Raw genomic sequence first — 23,981 nt, forward strand, 5'->3', positions numbered from 1 at the left:
AAGAGTGTTTTCTTGGTTTTGAATAGGTAAGAAACAGAAAGTTAAGAGATGGGTATGTGCAAAGAGTATGTTGCAATGAAAAACAAGTTTAGAGTAGAGAGAGACAGGGAGAGAGAAGAATAATGTGTGAGAGCAGAATAAGCAAGCTTTGCCATTTCATCTGAGACTCATCTCCAGTGATGACAATGAATTTCCTGTCCTGACTCAAAGCTGGCAAAAGTCTCTGGCAGAGGCAGATGCCAGGGAGCACAAAAGGCCAGAAGCAGTAGCTTCTTTTTCAGGGAAATACCCTCTCAGAAATGGGAACCAGACGTCATCAGAGTATAACCTAAGCCACAGATGCAATTTCAGATGCAGACACAGAACACTGAATGATCTATATAGTCAAAAGACATACTGGACTTAAAAAAATGCTGGCTGTGAGTTAATTATGATAAATACAAGACATCTGGGAGGACACCTAGAGTTTAATAGACCAAAAATGGGCTCTGTAAGCCGTAGTATAAAAATATTTTACTTCAGAATAACAAGACTCTGAAAGAATGTGGAAGGAGGTGAGGAAAACTCAGTAATGTCTGAAAGATCCAGATTAGAAGGTAAAGAAAGATGTAAAAGTGTTGAGTAATCCATAGTTGGTAATCTTATTGAGAACCTAAAATATCTGAGAAAGGAACAGAAATAACTGTGGCTTAGTGGAATTGAGAACATTAAAGTGCAAAGAAATAGGGCTGAAATAGGGCAAAGAAAAAGTTGCTGAACACTATTATTTAATATTAAAGTTGTAGGAGAAGCATAAAGAATGAAATAGAGAACTCTAAAACTGATGACAGCAACCGTGAAAGGTAGATTTTCTAATTGGAAGGAGAAGCTGAGAAAAACAGAAGCTAGTCACCACATGAAGTGGCTTAAATGTGTGTTATTGAGGCTGAAGATGGAATATGGAGTGGTTTGTTGTTTATAGAAAATAAGTATGGTTTTATTGCAGTTAAGTATTGATTTTGAGAAGCAAGGGACTAAGATCACAGTCAGAAAATTTAAGAGAAAAACTAGAACTATAGTAGTTTATAATAGCAAACAAATATGTTTCTGTGGTTTGACTTCCTGTACAAGCTCTCACTTCTCTATAAGATCAGTAGCTTTGCTTCTGTCACCTGTCTGTGCTTCTGCTTACCCTACCTCCTCTGCCTGTGTGCAATTTAATGCTAGTGAACTCCTCTGTCAAGGCAGGTTTCTTGGCCTGAAGTTATTGCTAGAAATAGCTAAAAAATGTTGCCATTCTGGTACAATTGTAGTGAAATACAGCTAAATAGAAGAGTTGCAAAAATCTTAGGCACTGAGAGGTGATCAGAGTATGGGTCACTCTTCTTTTCTGTTCCAAGACTAACTCAGTAGGCTTTGCTGTTTAAAAAGTGCATGTGGAGAAGATGTTTCAGAGGGCTTGGGTGTGTGTTGAGAACATGGGAAAACTTACTACCTGAAACTATACGGTGTTAGCAAAAGGTCAAGAAATAGGTACAGGAATTCTGTGCAGAGACCTGGGATGCAGTACAGTGGTAACAGATATAGCCTTTATTAAGTTACCTGCAAATTATGTAATGTTGAAAAAAACCCTGCTACACTCTCACTGGATGTTAGGAAGATAAGTTAAATATTTTATACAATGCTTGAGGTTTCTTAGATGGCACAGTAATTGTCTGAAGGCAGAAGATAATGAAGAAAAAATATCCCAAAGCCCCTATTGAGAAAATATTTGGAAATATTTTTAAAGATGTGACAGAATAACACCTAGTAAAACTGTTTGGTAAAGGTTATCCAGCATGAATTCAGACAGGAGAGGTCATGCTTAACTAATCTGTTTGAGTTCTTTGATGATACTAGTGGTAAGAAAGATAACGAAAATTTAGAGGATGTAGTATCGGTACATTTCAAAAAGAATCTGATAGGCTTTCACATCAGAGGTAAATGCCTATGGAAAGACCTCTGGAGTAGGAAGTAAATTAAGATGCTGGTATAAATTTATTTGAAAGCAACGAAATAGGAATTTTGTGAATTTCAGAGAAGCTGAATGGCATTCCCCTGGTCATTCTGTTTTATGAAACTTGGTCAATAGAACCAAATATGTTATGGGTTGAAGAAAGTGAGCAGAAGTAACTCAGGGTTATTAATTTAGTTTCTTAAGATTAAGTTTAGTCAGGTACCTGCTTATGTTAATATTTAGATCATCTCCTGTTAGATGATCACACCACAATTTTCCACAGCATTTGCCTTCTTTCATGTATAAACTGTTTAGTATTCACTTGGCTATGCATTAATTTGTTTTACCTTCATTCATCCTCAGGTCTTATTAATTATTACCACTTGACTTGTGGCTAGAGATGGAGTTTTTAATTTTCTTACTGGCTTTTCCAGAATATTTTCAAGTAGTTCAGTCTTTCAGTAATGGAGAACTGAAGCACTGAGCAATTACAGTCAGAGTTGTCTACTTATTTTGTATTATCAGTCTGAGGTGCCTGGAACATGACCTTTTATTGTACTTAATTTATACAGCATTTTATATATTCAAAGTCCAACTTCTTTTTATTTAGAATGGAGCAGCAAGTGGGGAACACACAAGTTGTGATGACTCTCTCTGAAAAACTCTGAATTTATTTATATGTAAATCAGCCTAATACAGCATTTGACTGCCTGAACTATCTAGCTATCCTCTCTATCCATGCATTAATACTAAAAGAAGGACTGTAAATTATAACTTCCTCAACAAGTAAGAAAGGAAATAGTCCCACTGGCTGCAGAACTTAGATATCCCCAAGGTATGCCAAAATCCATTATTTGAAATAGGCAGATTTCCCTTGTTGAAAAAAACCCAACTGTTCTGTGATGGAATATTTTTTTATTTTTTATTTTTTATATATAATTCCTGATTTTGGAAGAGTTGCTCTGCAGTCTTGATACAGTAGTGTTTGGATGTATCTTTCCTCCGTTTATAGTTGAGAAAGTTTTCCAAAGGTAATTGAGAAAGTGCCTTTCAGTATGTGGCAACATGCTGACACCTATGGAGCTGGAGCTGTCACATCCCCTGAACAAGCTTCTCTTACTGAAGCCAAGGAGGCAACTGACAGCAATTGCAATTCTAAGCATAGGTCGACACAGAGGACATAGGTTTTTCTTATGTATTTTCCAGCAAATGGATAAAATACTGATGATGTTCAGGAGCGTATAGAGTCTTCCAAGACCTGCATGGAATTATGCAATTAGTGTGCAGAAGCACAAATCATGTAAATGTGATGTTTTGCTGTACCAGAGAACTGTTATCTTCTGGTATTAGGCAGGGCTGGTTCAAAAGTCAGACAAGAAGCCTCTCTCTGATTCTGTGAGTTGCTGAATGAGATGCAGCACATCTTTTTGCACAGCTTGTGGTTTGCCATTAAGTAGTTTATTCCATTACTGCTCCTGTCTCTGCTTTCTTCAAAAGTTTATTTTCTACAGGTAGCAGAGCTTATACAAGACAGAATTTCAGATGATGTATTGCCAGTGTCTCTTGATGTTTTTCTCCTTCCTACTAGCAATGGCCATTCATTAGAAATTGCAAATAATAAAGCTTATTTGAGTTACAGGTTGAAGTGTTGGAAATAAAGCTTCTATTATTGCAGTTCTGTCTAATGTAATTTATGTAGTAGCATTCCTTTTAAAACAATTTTCAAGCTTCCAGCTTCTCTTAAATTGAAGTTTGAAAAAAAAAAATCTGTACAAGTTTTTCTGAGGGATTATCATACTTAGATGTGACAAACATAAAAGGAACCCTTTTTTTTCTTTTTTTTTTTTCTTTCAGAAGAGATTTTTGTTGTGTTTTGTCTTTCCTCTATAGGTCTTAGTGAAGTTGAGTTTTTCATGAAGCTACCTATTTGTGTAGTATGGGAGGCTGAGCTTTGTTTTCCTTCCTAGAGGGTGATGCTGTGGGAAACTGGAGAGCAGCCCTGTGGAAAAAGACCTGGGGGTGCTAGCGGATGAAGAGCTGGACACAAGCCACCAGTGTGCAATTGTAGCCCAGAAGGCCAATTGCATCCTGGGCTGCATCAAGAGAAGTATGGCCAGCAGATAGAGAAAGGTGATTCTGCCCCTCTACTCTGCCCTCATGAGACCTCACGTAAAGAAATGTGTCCAGTTCTGGAGCTCCCAGCACAGGAAGGATGTGGACCTGTTGGAGTGTGTCCAGAGGAGGGCAACAAAAATGATCAGAGGGCTGGAGACATAAAAAATCAGTTGAAAAGCGTATTTTTCTGTTTTGTTTTGTTGTGGGGGTTTTTTGTTTGTTTTGGTTTTGGTTTTGGTTTGGTTTTCCCCTGGAAAATTCCCCTTTAAAGTAATATTCTGTTAACCGTAACAATAGTAGATACTAAAACTTCTAAAGAGAGCTATTTCCTGACCATTTCTCCTGACAGATTTTTTTTAAAAAATGTTCTGTAAATCTGATGCCTATAATGCCTAATTTGTACCTAACAGAAATATTTTGTGGGGGAGAAACATTACTGTATTGTTTGTGAGAGGTTGGGGAGTCTTTCACCTTGAAGGTATTTGAAAGTCGTGGTCCTGAGCAATTGACTCTGGGTGGTCCTGCTTGAGCAGGGGGTTGGACTAGATGACCTTCAGAGGTCTCTTCCCACCTCAGCCTTTCTGAGATTATGTGGAAAGGTTTGAAAATCAATTCAACTACTGCTGATTTCTGAAATGGGGTGTAGCACCACTTCTTTTTCAAAAGATGATACAGTTTTTAAAGTGCAGAGTATTAAAATCTCTAAAATTAGAAAGAGGCATACAGTTAGTGCTGAGAATACGGGGTTTTTGCCTGTTGAGGAGAGAAGAAATGGTAAGTTTTGTTTTCACAAAATGACACTTTTTCTCGTTTCTATTTCTCCTGTTATTCCTGCATATGTTGTATTGATGGTGTCATGGTATTGTGATGCAACCACTTTTAGTTTCTACAATAAGAAAATGCTACTGATTCTTACTTCCAAAGAAAAAACTGTTGGATATTGTATCATCATCATCTTCCACTCTGAAGCTCAGACCTGGCTGGAAGAAAGCAGTATTTTTAGCATTAGGCTGATTCATAATCTTTCTCGTTAACTCTGTTGCTTTACCTTTCTTGTCATTGTCCCTTCCAATAACTCAGGAGACTTCATCTCCTTGTAGTGTAACATCCATACTCCCTTTCATATATTTAAATTGAATCTGGCAAACTCAAACTCTGATTTTAATTTAAGCCTCTTGGGATGTATATAGTAAAAAGTGTGTTTCACCACTGTTACTGTATCAGCACAGGATGAACAGGAAATACATGTAAACCAAAGTGGGGTTTTTTTGGAAGCTTGAGTTCATCTAATTGCTGGTTTTGTTTAAAACATTGTGTTTAATAGTATAAATAAAAATCACTTCTTCAAGCTCCAGAAGTTAAGTCATGGATACCTGTTCCTTGACTATCATCTAATTCATGTATTTTATTGTAAAATTTTCATCTGTCCATTTTAAATTGTGTTTCTTTGCAGTAGGTTCTGTCACAGGAGAGATGCAAAATGTTATTTTAGTGCAATATATAAATGGCTAAACAGGGCATGATTTTTTAGACTTGTGTGACACCTGTTTCTCGGGTTCTGTTTAATGCAGAAACAGAATTAATACATAAACAAAGAAATCTAAACCAACAAAACATTATTCTCTGAAAAAAAAATCTCTATAAAACATACAATTACTCAGAAATATGTTAGAATTATGAGTATTTATATACTGTCTTCCCTTGCTTCAAGGTACATTTGCAATGCATTTTTCCCTGTGGCAATTCAGGTTTAACATTCTTAAAATTACAAATTGGCAACAGAATGTACACACAGAGGGATAATGTGCATTTCTACAATATACATGAATCAATGGAGTCAGTTGCAGATGTTTGGAAACAAAACAAAACAGGTCTAGGGTTGTGTTGTGAGGAAGCATTAGCAACTTGAAAGCCTTGAAGATGCTGTAGGTACTGAACCTTCCAAATCTGCTGCGGTTAATTCTTTATATTCATCTAAAAATTTGACAGTTATGCATAACTGAAGTTGTGGTCCTTGAAGTTGAGTCAATAACAGATCATCATGCGAGCTTGGAGAGTTTGACTGGTTGTATGTTTTTTTAATGTTGAATTCTGTGCTATCACATAAGCAGTGCTTCTACTCATCCTGAGTTGTAATGAACTCTATGAATGGAAATCCTCAGTCGCATTGCCTTTTTGGTGAGTCAGGCTTGACTGAAGCTTTTTTCCTATCAAAAGATAGTTCCGTTAAAAAAATACTTGTCATCTCACAATACAGCTTAAGTTGTAGGCTACAGGTTTGGGGGTTTGGTTTGGCTTGTTGGTTTTGTTCTTTTCACAAAATAGACAAGGCAAGAAAAGAAGGAGAGGGAGGGAGGGAGGGAGGGAAGGAGGGAGGAAGGGAGAGACAGAAACTGGAACATGTCTTCAGTTAGAATTTTGGAGTGCTTTCACGCAGATGTTATTTAATTTACTCTTTCACACCCTCTTCAAATCCTAAAAAAAGTGGTTCCGCCTTACTGAAAATTATGCATGTAAAACCCAGTTATCCCCTTTGTTATTTTTCCTCAGTAAAAACAGAGAAGGTATCTGCAGATTTCAGACTGTACCTCTATTCATTGACACATCTGAAATGAATGTCACATCCTATATACATTCTGGTTTGTACTTCACAATTTATTCAGGTTGTTAAAGTTCTGGAATTCATTGCTAGTCCTCTGATTCTTCTTATTATCACAGGACGAAAGGAATGACCTCTATGGGTGATTTCCTTTTATTGTTGTTTTCTACATGGGTTGATGATGGCAGCCCATGGGGCTGAGACACTTAAAGCTTAAACAGTAAAGCTCTCTTCAAGGATGAAACAGTAAAAAGTGAGGGGATTTTTTCTTTCTTTATAAATAAGGAAAATGGTTAGACTTGATGAGCTTTAGCAATGAAACTGGTGAACTGGAAAACTTCAGTCAGGTGAGAGGGCTGTCTCCTTCAGTCAATTGTTGGAGGCTGCTTGATGGAATATGTCTGCTTAAATAGAAACTGAGAGTGCAGAAAGAAGATTTTATTGAGTATGTCATCTTTGTGTTATAAAGAAAACTATTCTTGAAGTTTAGAAGACAATTTTCCTCTGGGGAACCTTTGGAAAATAAGAGGATGCATTTTAATTATTTTTTTTTAATAGAGAAAGTCTTGAGGAATATTAGAAAGGAAGCTGACTTTCAGCAATTCCAGTTTTGATTTTAGAAATTATCAGCCCAATAACTGCCTGAGGCAGGAAACAAAATTATTTTGCCGCATTTCAGAAAAGTGTAATTGCAATATTTATTTCTAAATGTTTGTTAGAAAATAATTTCATTTAATTTTATTACTTTCCCTGCAAAGGGAGAACCAGAACTAAGTTTGGTATGAACAGATGCAGCTGACACTGATGCCATGTTAAAAAATGTGCAGAAATAAGAGTGATGACCAGGCAATACTCAGTTGGCTTGAGCATTATTTCATGACACACACAGAAACGGGAAAGACTGACCAGCTATAACAGTCAATTAAAAAAAACCACAACAACGAAACTTACAAGAGGAATTAACTGGACAATAGTACAGGTGTTTTTTTTCCATTCATAGAAAATAAAACATTTTGAGGCTAAAATGGCTGTCTGTCCTCACCTGATCAATTGACTGTCAGAACCTTAAATTTGTGTAGGACCTGTGGTTATAAACATTGGAGACAGAAATTGAATCATAGAATCATGGAATGGTTTGTGCTGGAGTGAATCTCTAAAGAAGATGTAGTGCAACCCACCTGTCAAGGGCAGGAACACTTTCCACTTGACCAGGTTGCTCAGACCTCTGTCCAACCTGGCCTTGAACAGTTCCAACAATGGGGCATTCGCAGCTTCTCTGGGAAACCTGTTCCACTCTCTCACCACCTTCATTGTAAAATTTTTCTTCCTTATATCTAATCTAAATCTACCCTCCTTCAATTTAAAACCTTTGCACCTTGTCCTTGCACTACAAGCCTTGATAAAATTTTCTCTCTGTCATTTTTTTATAAGCCTCCTTTATATATTGAAATGGAAGTGGACCTCTGGTCTAAACAAGGTGGTAGGATGACTGGCTCAGAAGAGTAGAATTTTCCTGGACATGAGTGGTTATTAAAATTAGTGGGCATGAATGCACAATTCAAAGAAGTAAGAATAAAAACCAGTATTACAACCTTGCATGCCTGTGCTAGTCAACTGAATAAAAGGTTTAAGTGTGAATGAAGATAAACCCCTGACTTGTGTGTATTTCACCTTTTTCTGTTATTGCTTCAACTGAACTGTAAGTTTGCATGCTTAGGGTTGTTCTTGTGATCGAGACCAGTATTGCAAAAGTTTGTAGAAATTTACCTAACTGCTTGCATTGTCATAGGGATTGTGTGGGAGGAATCAATTTAATGTGTCTTATTTTAGGAGCAGTGATCTATTTTTATCAGGTTTTTTCAAATACATGGAGTTTATTGGCAAAAAAAAATATCAGAAATCTAGCAGCAAGCATGGGAACTTGAGAGTTTCCCTGCTGAGCTTAATAGAAGAGCAGTTCTTGCTTCTCAAGGGTGCTTCATTTTCTGCTAGCTAATGTCCACATGGTGGGCTTTTTTTCATTTAGTGAAGAAGGTGTTTTTAAAGTCTGCTCCAGAGCCCATTAACAATTGTAGGAAAGCTTTTGAGCTCATGATAGAAGTAAAACATTTACTTAAGTGCTTTATTGAATCTGAGCCTTATATGCTGACCCCAGAAATACAAATTCTAATTTTACACCTGCAGGAGCTAGTATGCCAGGTGGAGGTTACCATAATGTCTAAAAATAAGTTACTGGTGTTATAAATAACATTGTTACAGGAATAAGGAGGGAAGACAGGACTGCTTTGGGCCACCCACTGGAATACCGGGTCAATGCAAGGGTCTTAAAAGTTGTTCTTTTCAGACTGTAATGTAGTGACACTTCTCTGGCTATGAATAGCCTGACTGATTCTGTAATGCATCAATTACCTGTCATTCATAAAGAATTCTTTTCCTGGTCAGTAAAAATTCACTTAAAATAGCAGGCAATAGTATTTCTTTTTCTGAGGAACTTACTTGATTGGAGTAGCTTGTAAACCTGGAATAGGTAATTTATTTCTACCTTAAATGCCTTTTTAAATATCTTTAGTGTTACATAATAGCAATTTTAAGTTTCATACTGTTATCTGGCCTCAAGCCATAAACTTGACTAGCCTTATATTTTAATTCCTATAAATAAATAAATAAGCAGAAACAACCACATATTACTTTTATTTTTCTTTTTCTGCCTCCCTAATAAGATTCTGACGTGGGATGGGAGGAGTGTTTCCTTCCTGGTAAGAGAAAGCTGCAAAATGTAAAGTCCCTTCATATCCTCATGTACGGTCTTTCACAGATCCCTTTTGGTTAGACTTATCTGAGCTTTTACTTGTAATTAAATAAATATTTTTCAAATACAAATCTCATTATTTTTCTCTTACACAAGATCTAAATTGCAGGAGTGTGGCAGTAATTAACTTGAAGGGGTCTGAAATGAGTGAATGGTATTTGCAATAACACCTTTTCCAATTTGATTTTTAAAAATAACTATATAATAAAAGATATTTCAGAAGCCTGTGGAAACTCTGCCATGTATGTTGATTCCCTTGTCTATACGATCCACTTTTAAAGGGATGGAGTCAAAAAGGTCATGCTTGAAATGTCTTCCAGTCTGTTGTGAAGCAGTTTCTCATCTTCTGGCAGGCCATTCTATTGTCTGAAATCTCTGAATTCCCAGTAGTGGCAACAAGACATTATTCTTGGTGTGTTAATCATTGAGTTGTCAATTCAGAGTACAATTAGAAGCACTTTAACATACCCTTAAATCCCAATAAAGCCGATTGAAACTAATTATGTGTTTAAATGCTTTGCTACAATGAAGACTAAAGGAGTAGAGATGGCTGGCTGAATGCTTGGAAAGTTTCTCTGATCTGAACAAAACATTGCAAAATCAACTGCAGTTCTTCCCTTCTCTCCAGTTCCTCCATCAGGTTCAGCAATACAAATCCAAGATCTAAAGCAACCAGCATTTATTTCCCTATTAGTATAGAACATGGAGGATGGTTTCCTGTCTAGCAGCTTTGTGATTTTGTTGTAATAAATATATACTGCACCTCTTTGCATCTTCTAGGAAGGACACCTGACCCTGGAGGTGGTGGAGGCCCCATCCCTGGAGACATTCAAGTCAGGCTTGATGGGGCTCTGAGCAGTCTGGTCTAGTTGGAGATGTCCCTGCTTATTGCAAGGGGGTTGGACTAGATACCTTTATAAGTCCCTTTCAACCCAAGACATTCTATGATTCTATGCTAACTGGCAGCTTTTCTAGTGCAAGAAATGTTTTAAGTGTTGCTGGTCCAAGCAGATTTTTCCCTTCAATGATAATGCATCTCTACAGTCTGTTGTCTTTCTGGTTTTTTGTGCGGCAGTGCAGATGCACTAGCTAAGTAAGCTGACCACAGTAGGGGGCATAAAATCTGTGCGGGGAGGTTCTTAATTGATTCTGAGTTTTGGAAAGACTGCAGTGCTTTAACTGTGGCAGCTGACATGGTGAACTCAGCTTAAGACATATGTCATCTTATACTATTGCATCTTTATGGAAAGAGTAAAGTAATACACTAGCTAGTATATAATGTCGGAAGCCAATATAGTGGGCTAGGATTCAGCATTTCCTGAGTTATCTAGGTCTTGTTAACAACAAGAAAATGGTGAAATTAATACTTTCTCAACCAATATGATGATATATTTCCATTATTTAGAGTTTCAATACACCAGATTGCAACCTAACACTGAATTTTAAGCCTTTTGAACAGAATCCCTTGTATATGATTGACTGTACATCAGAAGTAGTGAATACGAACCATCTTTTCTGAAGGAGAATGAAGCAGAAGACATTTCAGTGAAAAATGTTTCACCACTGGTGAAATTGAGCTAAGATTCCTAGATTCCTACTTTTCCCTCTCAGCTTCAAGGATAATGCTGAATGAGCAGTAATTATTTGCAGTTATGCCTTTCTGAAAATCTGAATTATTTATTTATTTCTTTTTTTTTTTTCCCCCTACCTTGGTTGCAGTCTCTGTCTTGGCCTCCAATTAGAAGCCACCAGTCTAGCAGCAGCTCATGTTGGTTAAGTGTAGGGATGCCATCTCCTGAGTGGCTGGTAGAATTTCTTGCAGTAGCAGGGGTTAATTTGAGCTAATGTAACATATGCAATTTAAGACTATCTGATCTGGTCAAAATAAGGCACAATTAAAACTTCTTCACTTTCTAATAATTTACAAGTGGAGTGTCCTAGCAGTTCTCTACCTTAGTGCTTCAAGTGTAATGAATGAATATTAATGAAAACTTCTGATGAATTTAGATCACGAGGTGGTTTGATCATTAGATAATATCTTCAAAAAACATTAGTTAGAACAATGAGAAAGACTTATATGCTGAAACTTGATCCTAAATTTCTGTATATTAGCTTCATTTCTTACTATGTTAAAAGGTCATTAGGTTTCACAGAACACGTGTTCTGCAGTAGAACTGTGTTTTTGTAAAGGATTTGCTGAGAAGTGTCAGTGAAGTTCCTTTCTGCTTAAATTGGTTTATTTGCATTTAATATTCAGCTGCAATTGCTTTTTAAAGAAAAGAATAACTGTGATGAATTTATAGACTTATTAAAAAGCTGGTTGATAATTTATATGGTAAATTAAATCTGGCTCTTCACAAAAGTAAATGAAAAGGCTGACTTTGTGCCAGTTCCTGCCATCTTTATTCTCAGTGTCTTATACCTTATTCCACATTAAAGCTTTAGTAGAGAGACTTGGACTACTTATCTAGAAAAGAAATTTCCTTTATAAATGAAGATGACAGTGTCTGTTCTTAAATAAACATGAATAATCCTTCCACTGTTTCAGAAAGCTGAACGTACAGGTGCCATCTTATCCTGGCATAACAATTTTTAAAATAAAACCCCTTTTTATTCACCATTTCAAAGGGCTGGATTAAGCTACAGTTATTTTCATATGTCTTGCTCTTTATTCCTGGATTTAATTCATAGGTAAGTAATAGGTATTACAACAATTTAGGATGAACTTCCTAATTTTTGCATGAATGAATCAGTAAAACAGTCTTTTCAAATAAGATAAGCCTTTGCAATTGCTGTTGAATTAAAGTTTCATAAAATCAGCAGGACTTTTCTGGGTACCTTGCAGTCCAGACATTTTGTTCCAACCAAAAATAATATCCATATTTGAAACAGTTAAAGAAGGCTGGTCAGGTTCATTAGGCCTTATTAGTGCCTTCAGGGCACTGACTTTTGGAAGCCAATGAGCTTTTTTTAAGGCAACTCACTACCCTTTACCATTGCTTCTCTTATTCACCTTTCAGTTCAGAGATGGCAATAATGTCTGCTAGAAGAAGGAGAAAAAATCATAGGTTCATAGACTGGTTTGGATTAGAAGGGACCTTAAGAATTATCCAGTTCCAAACCCCCTGCATGGGCAGGGACACCTCCCACTAGACCAGGTTGCTTCAAGGCCCATCCAACCTGACCTTGAACACTTCCAGGGATGGGACATCCACAGCTTCCCTGAGCAACCTGTTCCGGTATATCACCACCCTCACAATAAAGCATTTCTTCCTAATGTCTAATCTAAATCTCCCCCTTCCACTTTAAAACCATTATCCCTTATTCTATCACTACAAGCTCTTGTAAAAAGTCCCTCCCCAGCTTTCCTGTAGGGCCCCTTCAGGTACTGGAAGGCTGCTATACAGTCCTTCTGGAGCCTTCTCTTCTCCCAGCTGAACAACCCCAACTCTCTCAGCACTCCAGTCTTCATAGGAGAGGTGCTCCAGCCCTCTCATCATTTTTGTGGCCTTCCTCTGGACTTGCCTCAACGGTTCCCTGCCCTTCTTATGTTGAGGGCTCTAGATCTGGACCAAGTACTCCAGGTGAGGTTTCATGAGAGCAGAATAGAGGGAGAGAATCAGAGAATCACCCCTCTTGATCCGCTTGCCAAGGTTCTTTTGATGCAGCCCAGGATACTTTAAAAACAATTACTCTTCAGCTCAGAAGGGGGAGATAGAGTGCCTTAAGCAAAGAACATATTGCCTGGCTTAGAGTGGACTAAATTCAGCTGTTTTTTAAAAAAGTATAAACAATGGCTGTTTTTGCAAGACTATCTTTTGGGTAGTTTGTGTAAAGTCACCAGTCAGCCAAGCTGGGCTGCACACCTACCAAAATGGGTCTCATAACCAGAATACCCTTGCATTTTTACTGTGCCAGGGAATTATGGAAAACATGCTGACCTGCAGTATCTTCCTTTGTACCACTGTCAAGGCTATTGAACCTGATTGTATGTAGCAGCCAAACCAGGTTCTGAACTCCATCCCCAGCAGTAGCTGGTGTAACTGCTTTTGGCACCCTGAGCAAGTACGCTGCAGGATGTGGATGCAGCCCCTAAAGCCAAAGAATAGTTGTCCAGGATCTGTCACTGTTGGCCAAGGTTTGTGCTGCTTGGTATAACAGAGTATGTTGTTTGTGACCCTTGCCCTGAGAGTTGTCTGCCAGGGCCTAGGTGGCCTCTGTGTGCAGGAGCCTCCTCCCCTTTGGCATCTGCAGTCTCCATCTGAGCATCTGTTGTTTACTCCACTGAGAAGGGATGTTGACAGAGCTGCTATTGAAGAGTTGCTCATGCAGAAATGTGCCTTGTAGTCTTATGCCTCTAGTCAGGAAAAAACCCAACTCAGTGCCCACCGCATTATCCGCACTTAGCTCTGGATTCTGGATGTCCCATTAGGCAGTATTCCTAGGCAGTCCATTAAGCTTCTGCTCAGAAAATATTCCCCATCAGAGGTTGTACTCAGCTGTTGTGTCCTCCCTACTGAGAACCTGGCACAACAGCCAAGGTGCTGTGGGAGCATTCTTTCCCTTCCTGCCAGCCATTCTCTTAAAATTAAAAACACTAATCAGACTGATGTTTTTTCTGCCTTTGACTGATCCTGTGTTACACAAGGCTTAAAGTCTTCTTTTGGCTAAACAGGCCAAAAGCAGACTCCACAAGAGCTGGAGGTGAGTTCTTCATCATCTCTCCCACCTTGGAATCCAATAAATATGATTTTGGCATTAGCAATAGAAGGCCACAGGCTTGGTGGTGACCTGACAGTGCAGGGTCTTGGGGATGTGTCTGGCCCTGCCTTGGTTGAGAGATGGTTTTATCTGTGGCAGCAATTGGCTGGTGGCCTGTGGCTTCCCTGCACTGGCTTTGCTCTGGGAGCACCCAGGGCAGGGGCTGGCACCCCTGTGCAGTCACTGTGGGACAATCAACCCCTCTGGGGTAACAGGGCTTGGGGAGGGCAGCGTGTGGCTCCCAAGCTTTGCCTGGGAAGCAAGGAGAAGGAGGCAGGCATTGGTAAGAAAATTTAGAATAGCCCCAAGCAGATCCCAAGACTTAAAAAGAAGAGTCTGCTGCTGGTAACACTGTACTGCTCTCAGCAAGTGTCTCAGAATGCCCATAACTTGTGTGTCTCTCCCCCATTCATCTTGAAGATGACCAAAACAGTCAACCTTAGAATGCAGAGGAAAATGGAGAGGGTGCACACAGCCTCAGAGAAAAGCAGTGGGTTTTCTTTAGACTGTTAAAACATGAAATGGGCTAACAGCATTTTGAGTATAACTCCACCACTGATGTCCAGCTGCAGCAGCTGGGGACATAGATGATGGCATCCAGCTGAGATAGAGAAGAGCTGGGACTAGACCAGATTCATAATGCAACCTGGTTTTGCCTGTCAGAACCCCTCTAAACTGTTGAGGGACAAACTTTCAGCCTGGTTGATACGGTCCAATCCTTCCAGTTGTATCAAATCAAATACTGCAACTTTGCTTTCAGATGTGGTATTTTACCTGTATCATAGGTTGGTTACGGTGAAATGGCATATTTATTCAGGAGGAAACTGTGCTTCATTAAGTTAGCATCTTTGTTGATTATGAACACCATTTACTATTTTAGTAATTATTTCCCAAGAGCTACTTCACTATTGCTGGGAGTTTTTCCTGAATTAATCTGCTGAAAAAAGCTGTTCCAATTGCTTTAACATTTCAACACTGTGCAATAGATCCACTTTAAAAGTTCATTTGAATTTATAATTATTACCACTTCAGCCAATACTCTATTTTGTGCATTTACAAAGAAGAAGTGCCATTGTTTCTGGTGATAGTGTTAACCCTTGCAGCATGTTTGCACTGTAAGCAGCTATATAGATGAAGAAAATTTTAGAACATTTTAACCTAGGGTCATCTAGGTGGATGCAAATTTTATCCTTGAATTACAATGTACCTCATAAATAGCACATACCGTTTATGTTTTACTATGACAAAAATAATTCACAATATTCCTGTAGCTAACTGTCTTTTAAGTAACTAATTTTTCAGTATGTTCTACTATTTTCATTGTAAAAAAAAATATTTATTTCAATGGGTTTCACTCCTTTCTGACATTCAAAACTCCTGTAAGAGTAGTCTCTGCTACTTCTTGCTGATGCATTCCTCCAATTTCCATGTAAGCTCATGAGGGCTCTACTTTGTCAGAACAGTCAGATGGGAGAACATTCCATCATTCCATCCAGTTCTATCATTTAGTAATTTATTTTTTTTTGTTTGCTCGTTTTTAGCAGCCAGTCGCTATAGAGATTGACTGGTATTTCTTGTTGAATTGACGTTCTTTCTGCTATCATGCAGGACTCATCCCTAAAAATCAGTCTTATGGTCTAGCTTTATAATGAGATTTTATTTATCTTGCAGTATGCCACTGTTGTGAAGTAAAATATGCATAGGCCTTTTTAGTGTTGTAAATAAGGAATTTGTTGTATGTGAAGTAAAATACGCAGAGGCCTTTTTAGTGTTGTAAATAAGGAATTTGTTGTATGTAAGATGCTCCCAAGACAAAAGTAGGCTTATTGTGTGCTGCAATAACAGCTATTTCAGTCAAGGAATAAGAAATGAGAAATGTAAACCTTAATGTTACCAACTTGACCACATAATACAAGGATATGGGAATCAGAAGCAGTATTGAACAGAATGTTTTCAGTAATGTTAGATAATTTATTTCAATATGAAATAGATTTGTTCTGTTAATAATTATAAACAGCTTCACTCTGCTCTCATCTTCTGTCCACATAACACTGAATATATGAAATTCTATTGACTAAAATAAATAGAAATAAACAACTGGTCCTTATCAGGAGAAAAATAAGAGAAATTACATTACCCTTCCATCCTCGGATTTCCTAGCAACAATGTCTTCATGTTAGATTTTGTCCATCCAAAAGCGAGTAGGATAAGCATCACTCTTGTCCAACCGTAATTCAGTTTCATTCTTTCATTTGTTTGTTTATATGAATTGATTTAGTGATTATTTCAGCATATGTCATTATGTGACTGTTTCCTGATGAGTCTAACTTTTGCAAACAATCTGGAGTGAGATCTATGAGAGTGAAAAATAATCATGCTGATTTAGCTGTACTGGCTAATATATCGTTCTTCAATTTTTGCCTTAACAGAGAAATATCAGCAGTTTTCAACAGTATTTTCAACCCTATCTTTACTGTACAACACAAATTTAGGCATTGTTTCTCACTACATTCTTGTATGTATAGTGTTGATTATTACTGTGAACATTTTATGGATCAAAATTTGGATCATCTCCAACATGTTATAATGTGTTGAATTCCCAAAAGGCTAAAGGTTGGTTCCATAAGCTACTTTAATGTGAGAAAAAAAAAAACATTATTTGTACTATTTTCCCCCAAAGAAGTGAAAGAAAGCTGAGTAACAGTCTTTGTAATAAATCTTTGTAGAAATAGAGAAATATAGAAGCATGAGATATAGAATCATAGAATCATTAAGGTTGGAAGGGACCTTAAAGATCATCAAGTTCCAACTCCCCTGCCATAAGCAGGGAACCCTACCACTAAACCAGGTTGCACAAAACCTTGTCCAACCTGGCCTTAAAAACCTCCAGGGATGGGGCATCAACAGCCTCTCTGGGCAACAGATTCCAGTTCCTCACCACCCAAGTGAAGAATTTCTTCCTAATATCTAACCTAAAACTCCCCTCTCAGTTTAAAACCATTACACCTTGTCCTATCACTATCTTCTCTGATGAGAAGCCCCTCCCCAGCTTTCCTGTAGGCCCCTTTCAAGTACAGGAAGACTGCTAAAAGGTCTCCCCGGAGCTTCCTCTTCTCCAGGCTGAACAGCCCCAACTCTCTCAGCCTGTCTTCATAGCAGAGGTGCTCCAGCCCTTTGGTCATCCTTGTGGCCCTTCTCTGAATCCTCTCCAGGTGCATATCTTTCCTGTGCTGAAGGCTCCAGAGCTGTACACAGTGTTCCAGGTGAGTCCTCATCAGAGCAGAGTAGAGGTGCAGAGTCCCCTCCCTGGCCCTGCTGGCCACACTTCTTTTGATGCAGCCCAGGATGCAGTTGCTCTCTGGGCTGAGAGTGCACACATAGATTAAGATATAAGAGATCTAAAGGAAAGCTGCCTTTCTGTACACCATTCTTTTTAAAGTGTCATTCTATGATTTTACATGTGAACTGTTTTGTACTTTCAATGGTGAAAGGGTATGAAAGCCAGTGTTCAGAGAACCCATGCAAAAAACTTTTGAAGTACCTTATAGACCTTATAGTAATTCTGTTCTTCAGAGTTTCCCTCTTCACTCTTCCCAACCCATCAGGCCTGATGCAGGCATTCTAATAAATCATGAACAACATGATTTACCTGTAAGTACAGCTGCATCAGTCATAGAATGGCTTGGTTTGGAAGAGCCCTGAAAGATCATCTAGTTCTAACACCCCTGCATGGGCAGGGACACCTCCCACTAGATCGGGTTGCTCAGGACCCCGTCCAACCCGGCCTTGAACATTTCTAGGGATGGGGCTTCCACAGCTTCCCTGGGCAACCTGTTCCAGTGTCTCACCACCCTCACATTTAAAAAATTCTTCCAAATGTCTAATCTAAGCCTCCCCACTTCCAGCTTTAATCCGTTACCCTTCATCCTCTCACTTTAAGCCCTTGTAAAACATCCCTCCCCAGCTTTCCTGTAGGCCCCCTCCAGGTACTGGAAGGCCACTATAAAGTCCCCCTGGACCCTTCTCGTTGGCAGACTAAGCAACCCCAATTCTCTCAGCCTGTCCTCATAGAAGAGATGCTCCAGCCCTCTGATCACCTTTATGGCCTGCCTCTGGACTCGCTACCAGAGCTCTGTGTCCTTCTTATGCTGGGGACTCCAGAACTGCACACAGTATTCCAGGTGGGGTGTCATGAGACCCAAGTGGAGGGGGAGAATCGCCTGCCTTTTCCTCCTGGTCACACTTCTTTTCATGCAGCCCAAGTTAGCTCTGCCTGGCCTTCACATGGTTTGCTCATGTCTGTGGCATTAATTGGCTTAGGTTTCTGCTGTGCCAGAGTAATGCCTTTTGTGCTGGCTCTTCTCCTTGGTCTGTTATGTTTTTTCCAGTCAGGATTTTAGAAAAGTTTCATTCATAGATTATATACTTTGCTCTTTCGGTAAAGTCAGGTCATGAAAATGGTGCCTCATGGGCTCAACAGCTGGATTTAGTACTCATTACTTCAAGGACTTACTTTTGTATTCTTGCTCTCAAATTATTGCTTAGCAGTCACAAATTAAAAGGGAGAAACTAATAACAAAAAGTAAAAGCCTACTATGGGTGAGCTGTCTTAAGCTTCAAGAGGAAATGTTGCTACTTGATACATATGCATGCAGGGAACCTCTCTTCATGCTACAATTAGTAGGCAGTTTGGGGGAAAAAAGTTAAGAAAAACTTAACACATTGAAATGTCTCTTAATAATGATAAGCCCCAACAAGTACTTACCACATTTTAGCTTGTCTAATGAGAGGTTTTGACATATTTTTCTGGGTATCCATCATCACTACAGGCAGGACAGAATTTTGCTGTGGTGTACCACTGTTGATGCTCCAAATCCACTGGTATCATGCCAAATACAGGACCTGGGGGTTCTGGAACAGCAAATTGTTGATGAGCCAGTAATGTGCTGTTGAGGCAAAGAAGGCACATGGTATATGGAGCTGCATTAGGCAGTGCTGCCAGTAGGTCGAGGGAGGTGATCCTTCCCCTCTACTTAGCACTGGTGAGGCCACATCTGGAGCCAAGTGCCTAGTTCTGGGCTCTGCGGTACCAGACAGACATGGACCTACTGGAGGGAGTCCAGAGTAGAGCCACCAAGGCAATGAAGGACCTGAAGCATCTCTCCTATGAGGAAAGGCTGGGAGAGCTGGGAATGTTCAGCCTAAAGAGAAGGCTCAGAGGGGACTTTAATCTGTGTATATAAATACCTGAAATGAGGGTACAAAGAAGAGGAAGCAAGGCAATTCTTATTGGTGCCCAGGGACAAGACCAGAAGCAGTGGGCACAAACTGAAACACAGGAGGTTTCCTCTGAACATCAGGAAATGTTTTTCACTTTGAACATGACCAAGCACAGGCACAGTTGCCCAAAGAGGTTGTGGAGTCTCCTTTCTTGGAGATACTCAAAAGCTGCCTGGCTATGATCCTGCACAACTGGCTGTAGGTAGTACTGCTTGAGCCAGATGACCTCTAGAAATCCTTTTCAACCTTAATTCTTCTGTACTCCTGTAAAGATGCCTATTAAGGTAACTTAGCTTCTTGTGCTGGTGTATATATTTACTTTTTTATGATTAGCACAATTGAGGCAGCTGACATTCTAGGCACATGAGCAAAATCATAAAGCATGCTGTGAACTAACAAACAGTCATGATCAGTTGTGAATTCCCAAAAGAAAAAGAAGGCTGACTAATGAAGCTACTTAAAGCAGCTCTTTCACTAGCCCACCGGATCTGGTAGTGTCCTTTTGCTGGAGGTAGAAAATAATTTTCTTATTACAAAGGCGATTACTGTAAGGCCTCAAAAGGTGTGCTGCAAGTTACCATGTTGTCTCAAGATAGCTATCGTAGTCAACTGTCAGAGTGGTGTAATCAAAAGACAATTCCGTAGCAGCAAGATTGTTGATGCATGTCCACTGCCGTCACTTGCTTTATGCTCTGGATATATGATTGACCCAGAGAGCATATGGGGTCAGTGTGTACAGTGGTGCGGGATGCCCAAAGCTGGTGATGTGGCTTGGGGATAGTACTTGTGAGCTTTCATGCCTGCTGTTACACTATTCTTTTTGCAGGTGTGGCTCTCGCTTCTCTCAGTTGTAAAATGGAGTATTTCCTTCCCACTGTGTTGTAGGGATTAATTAGTTGGCAGTTAGAAAAAGTTTCAAAGAGGTGAATTAATGGGCCTAAGACACAAGAGAGCACAGTCTGTTCTTTATCTAAGCAATCTCACTGATGTCAGGGAGCCAAATTCCTTTTCTGATCCAGGAAGTGAAATCCTGGGAGGTGAAAATCCTCTGCAGCTTGCATTTGAAAATTTGATTTAAAATCTATCTGACCATGATTTTGGAACTGTGGCATGGTGAATTAAACCAAAGTAAGACAGCTGAATATGCGACTTGATTTTCTGCTCTGAGCACTCAGCAGCTCTTACTGAAGTCAAGAGGAAACATGCACAGTTTTTTGTTTGTTTTTTTTGTTTGTTTTGTTTTAAATTAGGTCACTTCAACAGCTGCTTCAAGTTTGGATTTAAGAAGCTAACTGGTTATCTTGGCTTCTCAGAATATTAAAAAATTAAGAAGGACTTTAATTATATAGGGAAGTAATGATGTACCTTCTCTGAAGACTTCATCCCTAAATAAACTCATCTAAGCAGGACTTAATATTAATATGAAATTAATGGAGTCTGCAGCTACAAGTCTGCATTTGAAAGGCAAAGAGTGGCACCAGTAGGCATAATTCAAAGTTCATGGAAATATTATATATTTTTATTAAGTTCCATATTTTATCTATAACTTTACAATACATATATGTATTGATGAATTTTAAAATTAAATGTCTAACAATGATGTTAAAGTAGTTTTTAAGCATTACAATATGCTCCTGGAAAGTCAGGTTTATAAATAAAGTATAGATGAAAAGAGGACTTCATTAAAACTATTAAATAGCTTTTGTATGTAAGGCTTGACTACACTATCTGTGCAGGGCTTCTGCAAATAGCAAGAATCCCAGGGGTGCACTCTACCACCACAAGAGACACTTTGTCTTCAAAGTCCATCAGCAGAAACCTCATGGATGCAGAAGCTGTCTGTTCAATGCCACGTCTCCTGTGAATAGAGAAGTAATGCACACCAGGGTGTGTATACTGTTGGGATTGCACAGCAAGTGCAGCCATATGTGCTGCTTTCCTAGGCCTTGCAGAGGGAGTGGGGAGAGGAGAATCCTGCCTTTCTGACTGGCATTCCCCCCTCCATTAACCTCCAGATTGTTTCGTTGCAGCTGTGCTGAAATGGATTCCATACACCAGCTGTCAGCCTAATGTAACTTGAAATGGGCTGCTGTGATAAACGATTATCAAAGCACTTGACGAGAATGTGAGCCTTGACCTTATCTGGATAATTATCTAACAGAGTGCACAGAGTGATCTCTTTAATTGGTGTTGTCATCCTTTGCAGCCATATTACAGTTTGCTGGCTTGGACAGTTACCCATTCCTATGGTGTCCTCGTACTTGTCAACATCTCCGTTATAGTTCTGTAGCTTTTGCTATAGGTGAGAATCACACAGGATCAATAAATAAATTTTATTTGGAACATTCTAAAAATTCTGATATTCAATTGTTTTCAAAATTAACTCCAAACTACTTATCTTTTAGACTGTGTTAAGAAAACACTGAACAATAGAACAAGCTTAGGTGATAGTCAGCATATTGTCGAACTGCAGGTCCATGTGGTTAAAACAACTTTTCACCCCTTCGCGACCCACTGTCACCAGGTGAGGCAAGAGACTAAGCTGTTCTAGGACACAAATTGGCACATTTTACTTACCACACAAAAGCAGTTCTTTTTTTGCAAAGGATGTGTATCTATTACAATTAGCTTCCTCTAGTTCGGTGAATGGGGACAAAGAAAAGCAACCAAACAATTTCTCATTAATTTGTTTAAGAGCTTTGAACAAGCTCTTGGTTTTCTGATGTGAAAAGAAGTAATTTTCTGAGGATCTGTATGTGCAAACAGTGGTGTTTGGGTATTTTGTAAGTAATTTTTTTACTTCTTTTGTGTGTTTTGGCTGCTTTCTACATCAGGTTCATCTAGTGGGAAAGACAGTGGCACTTGTTCTTAAGTAGCAAAATACAGTATCAGTTCCCATTAAAGGAAATCACATTTTTTGACCATGAAAAAATTCTGCCAGTGTTCATGTATTAGTGAAATATATAGATACAGATGTAGATATAGATAAACACATACACATAAACATACACACTGTAATTTAGGTAGAATGTAACTGAAACTTGATCATAAATAACATTTTTCATCTCTGAAAGAAATACCTCAAAATTTGTATTGCTGTCCTGTTTCTGGTCCATATTGGATTCTGAAAGGTGAGATTCTGGGAATCAAAATCTGTGGGTTTCTGTTAATGTGCTGTTTTCTGACAAAACACTGGACAATGTTTTACTGAATAATTATGGTATTGATATAATACTGTTTCAACTTTTACCTTACTAAGAAGCCTTGCTCTAGCCTGCACTCTTGTACTTGTCACCTTGTATGTCTCTTAAAATAAGGTGCCCAGAAGAAAACAGATTAATGTTCTCACTGAAGATGTTTATGATTTCTTTCATGCTCTAAGCAATTTCTTCTTAAACGATGTATTATGAAAATACTCAGATCATTCCTTTATGATTGCAAATTTATGTCAGTTTAGGTTACTTTTAGTTGATTACTGTATTTTCCTAATGAATAATTTAATCCACTATATTAATACACTGAAATATTAGCAAGTTTTCACTTGCACCCAGTGAGAGAGAGATTTCAGATGTGAGTAGCATATGTTAGACTCCGAGAAGAATGAAATTTGAATGCACTGCAGGTTTTTAAAAATGTTTGTTGATAACAAAGGCCTTTGATTTTTTTGCCTATGTATCAAAGAAAATACAATACAAAGTTTGCTATTTCAACAAAATAAGAATTTGAAATAGCAAAAAAACCCATTGTGCTAATGCTGTAAAAATAAAGTAACTGTATGAGTAACTACTGATGTAGGTCAATTTAGCTACTCTCCATATTCATTGTGACAGTTGTGAAAATAGCTGGAGGCAGAGTGGTTACTGATACACTGTACTGTATTTAGAGTTTTAGATGCTATAGCATCAAAAGGAAGGCCATTGGGAGCACTTAAGAGGATATTGGTGATACAGAGGTTGAATTCCATCCTGTGAGAAGTGATAATGACTCTCATAGATTTTGGTGCTGAGACAGTTGACAAGGAAGTAGGTTCTAGATGCTTATGGGCTTTTTTTGTTATTGTTGTTTTGACACTTAATTTCTCTGTTGCCCGGTTCTTCATACTTCCCTGCTTAATGGAGTGCATAAGGAGAAACATAAAAAATTGTTAGATACTCAGGTATTATTGTAACAGAGACATTAAGCCCTACCTAAATCATAACCCTAATCTTAATTTTTACATTGATTGGGCAACCAAGGATGAACGTTGTCATGCTAGATATGAAGCAGACAGAAAGTAATGAAGAGTTCATGTCCTGTCCTGAACAGTTTACTGTCTGCATAGTTAAAGTGTGTGCAGTGTGAGGAGTGCACCACAAGAGTAACAGAACAATTACTGTGGAACTTCTGTGATCCTGTTTTGAGTGGGAGAGTACTTGATTGGAGACAAACACTGAGAGGGAAAG

The sequence above is a fragment of the Chaetura pelagica genome, unplaced genomic scaffold (assembly GCF_000747805.2).
Source record: "Chaetura pelagica isolate M959 unplaced genomic scaffold, ChaPel_1.0 scaffold317, whole genome shotgun sequence".
NCBI classification, from domain to species: Eukaryota; Metazoa; Chordata; class Aves; order Apodiformes; family Apodidae; genus Chaetura; species Chaetura pelagica.